Source organism: Poecilia formosa, unplaced genomic scaffold (assembly GCF_000485575.1).
Source record: "Poecilia formosa unplaced genomic scaffold, Poecilia_formosa-5.1.2 Scaffold19, whole genome shotgun sequence".
NCBI lineage: Eukaryota > Metazoa > Chordata > Actinopteri > Cyprinodontiformes > Poeciliidae > Poecilia > Poecilia formosa.
In genome coordinates this window covers 2,381,170-2,385,246 of record NW_006799958.1, presented here as the reverse complement: position 1 = coordinate 2,385,246, position 4,077 = coordinate 2,381,170, and the positions used below count along the sequence as shown (strand labels likewise).

Genomic DNA, 4,077 nt, shown 5'->3' with positions numbered 1-4,077 from the left:
CTATTTAGTTGTAGTAAGTCAGTTTCAGTACGTTCCAAAAACAAACAAAACTCTGGTTACGTCAAAAACAGAACTGTATTCACACGTAATGTTTTATGTTTCACTGTTTGTATATATATGTTGTCAACATTATGCTGTACTATTTTAAATTATTCCTTCAATTTTTATTAGTTTTAAGGTGTACTGTTTAAAAAGCCCATCTAGGGACAAGTGCTGCGAATTAGCTGTTGCTATTGCACTGTGACACAAACATGGGACTGCTGCTTTGTTCAGTTTTTTTTTATGCCGATGTGTGCCTATCAAATAAACTTAAACTAAATGACCACATGCTTTATGAAAAATAATAATTTAGAATCTTTTCAATCACACATCCCAGATGATTTGCGCTTGACTCACCCTACGGTTACAACAAGCGACAAGATGGTGCTGAAAGACGATAAACGGAAGCTAAAAGCGGGAGAAGTTACACTGCTTACTTACATAATGGTTTTAAAAAAAAAGTAGTAAAACCTTAGCTAAGATACGTCAGCTATACTTTGGTCTCAAGCCTCTCAAGTCGGGTCGGCTCGAGGTCAAACACAATGCATTTGGGGTCGGGTTGGTATTTTTAAGCCCGATCTAACTCTAGTTGGGAGTTTGAAGAATTTGGGTAATTTTGCTTCACTTGGATGTGACCTCTGAATAAAACCATGAATTATGTTGTCTGTAGGAAAATCCTAAAGGAGAAAATTCAGCCATCTTTGTTTGACCCTGAGCTGAATGTTACTGTAACTATACAGCAACAGGACAAACCACATCAAATTAACAAGTCCATCTCTGAATGATAAAAACAACATATTTTGTAGTTTTCTTGTCAAAGTCTGGGCTTAAGCATGGTGTGCAGGCTCAAAAATCCTCCAAAGTGGCAAAATTCAATCAATTCCCCAAAGAAACGAGGGCTGTAACTCCTGCACACCAGACGCAAAAGGTGCAATTTGCAGTTTTTACTTCTCTCATACTAGGGTCGGGTTGTTTTGGATATCTTTCTCTCCCTTTTATAAATAAAAATATAATTGGAACACTGCACTTTGTGTTTGCTTACTTTACTTTTCTTTGCTATTTAAATTTGCTTTATGGTCTGAAACACCTGAGTGTGAAAAAGAAGAAGAAATCTATTAGGAGGCAAAAACATTTTCACAGCTCTGGATGTGGAATTGGTTTTATTAACCTCAATGTAGCATCGCATTGGGACTCTTTTTTTCTTCTTTTTTTGCAACTTTTGCTTTTATTCACATTTGCATTTGGGTTGAGACATCTTTACTTTCATCATTAATCAGTGTTTGGTTAAATGTAGCCAGAAAAAAACACAACATTGTAAGGAAATGACGACTCGGTACTCCACAAAATAACCTTCTTGTTCATCACGCTTTCCTATAAATTTACCTGAACATCATGCTGCTGCAGTAGTTGAACAAGCAGCAATTAAAGTCTCTAAATAAATCAGACACGCACAATATCCTCGGGGATGGGATTCCTCTTTGTTCGTCTCAGTGTGCTTTCTAAACAGTCACAGTCTTAACAACTCCAAATTGGATTTAAACAAGGAAGGAAAACCCATTACTTTCCTAAAAATCCAATTAGACTTTTTTTGAGTGCACGTTTTGGATAATTTACCTCCACTTTAAAATATGGCTTTTGCTCTGCACAGTTTTAGATTTTCATCTTTTAAACGAAAAAAAAAAAGTTCATGTCCTTGTGAGAGACGACAAAATCAGCCCATGGTTAAAAAAATCAAATCAAATCTTCTGGATCAGGACTGAAATCACCGTTGTGTGGTCAACCAGAGGTAATAATGAGTTGGACGGGGTTCTGATTGCTCCTCAGTTCCGGCCGTTTACGGCAGATGGATCCGTCCTGTCCGCCAGAAGGCGAAGAGCGCAGCCACGTACTGTGGGGAGAAGCCGCTTCACACGAGAGCAGGTCATATTCTCCACACTGGTGGTAAATTATGTCTTTATTACAAATTAATCCGGCCTCATGAATATATATGGCTCCCCCCTCCCTCGAAAATGGCTTCGCAGTCTTTAATTAGCGCTTACTTGTCATTCAGCGAGTTGACACACAAACCAGTGTCACGCAGACTAGATGAGACAATCAAATAACTGATGGCTAATTGGGGATCAATTAAGCAGATGATGGGAGCTCATATATAGTTTATGGTGTGTAAGTTTGTTCTCGTATGGGAGGGAAAAAAAAGCTAATTAATTAATTTAGAGAGGCAGAACTGTTTTTATCTGGAAGGACGGAACTGATAGCCGTTGGCCTGATTTAGTAGGCCTGTGTGAAGCCTGTCTGTAAATTCTAACTTAGCATCTTTTTTTTTTTTTATACATTTGCTTATGTTTTCTTTGCTTACCAGGCATTTTAAGATGAAGACATCTCAGCAAAGCCAGCACAGAGGATTATTATCGTTTCCCCAGCAGCGGGTTGCATTGGCTCGACGACGACGGAAACCCACAAAGCTGGTTAGTGCAGCCTCGTGGAAGTTTGCACACTTATTCAGCGGCAGAAAGGCAGGCGAGTGAGCTCTTTATAATCTTATTCGGCAAGCATTAGTGTGTGGCGTTGTTGGCGAGTGTTTACGGGAAAGTGGCAGCCATCAGCTTTCTTTAACAACACGACAAAACAGAAGCGCGGCGCATGTTCCCCCCACCGACGCTTATCTCCGAGAAGGACCACATCAGCTAATTGTGAGATGTGGTCTGCATAATCGCATTGTGGCGCGAAAGGGAAAACTATCCCGACGACATCTGGTCAAAAAGCAGATGCAGCTCTAAAGTTGTTCCTGATGGCGGGGGGGAGGAGGAGAGGAAATCAGCACAGTGTAGCTAATTTAATGTAAATTAAAAGCTGCTGATGTTTTGCTTACTTTTGTCCTGAGAAGTACATTTAAAGCACGGGCTGTTTTTATCCTCAAACAGCATGGCCGTGGTCCTTTTGATGTAATTTTGCATACAAAGCTCATGTTGCAGCCATGGTTCACTGAGTTCATTTTTGATCTGAGTATCCAGATCAAAATGTTTTTTTTTTTACGCTTTGAAAAGTAATTTCTCCCATCTATTGAAGCAGAAAATGAGAAAGCCTTAAGTTGTCAATTTTCAAGAGATCCCCAGACATTTAGTCTAGTTTCTTGTCATTTCCTGGAGAAATCTTTTCTTTTGTAAAGTCGCAAACCTATCAAGATGTGGTTGTCGACTGAAAATGATGGGTCGAGAAAGGAAAACGTTAATCAGAGACGCAGCCAGGGTACTCCATGATAATATTGCCAGTCTTCATGGAAGATTGACAATAATACTAATAAAAAAAAAGCATAAAAAAGTCTTATTTGAGGTTGCCAGAAGCCAGCAGTCGTGTGGAAGGAAGTATGTGTTCTGGTCAGGTGAGACAAAAATTTAAGTTTTTGGTCAACAATGAAAAATGTTATTTAAGTAGGACAAAAAATACTTTAGTTTTCTCTTTCCCAATCACATCCTGTTTTGTGTTCATCTTCCACATACGACTGTAGTTTGTGGCGTAGTGTAACAAAATGAGAGTAAACTTAAAGGCAGTCAGTTTGATTTGATATTTTCATCTTTCATGCGATTGTCTAGCTCTATTAAAAGCAGAAACCTTTTTTTATTGTGATTTCAAAATATTTTAGAATTACCATGAGATGGCAAGTTTTTCAAAAATATTTAAACTAAGAAAATATTGTAAGAAAAGTGAGTTATTTCAAGATAAATAAGTGTTCATCTTGGGATAATGTCTTGGAAATACATTTTCCCCTAACTGGTTTGTTCAAATTATTTATAAATGGGATTAAAGTGACTACTGATTGCCTGTTTTTGTTGCTACATGGAGTTGTTATGATCTAAAATAGACATTAAGTCGATCCTTAATGTGATCTGTAGGACTTTTGCGAAGTTCCTCATCAGTTTAAGTTCTGTAAATACGCCGAGCCGTCCTCTGGGATTCTTACCTGCCACACTGATCTAAAAATAACAAACCTACAACTGTCTTCCTTTCGCTTTCTTCTGCCCTGATGTACTGCAGCAACAA

The 4,077-nt window shown here is 38.4% G+C and overlaps 1 long non-coding RNA gene across 1 annotated transcript; it reads right to left on the bottom strand.

Annotated features, from left to right (window-relative positions):
* Window positions 1-1,182: 1,182 nt before the first annotated feature.
* On the bottom strand, window positions 1,183-2,484 carry LOC107835709 (uncharacterized). The gene is made up of 2 exons (XR_001661519.1): window positions 2,396-2,484; window positions 1,183-1,927 (listed from the first exon to the last, which is right to left on the bottom strand). It is a non-coding gene; the product is annotated as an uncharacterized LOC107835709 (long non-coding RNA).
* Window positions 2,485-4,077: the final 1,593 nt, after the last annotated feature.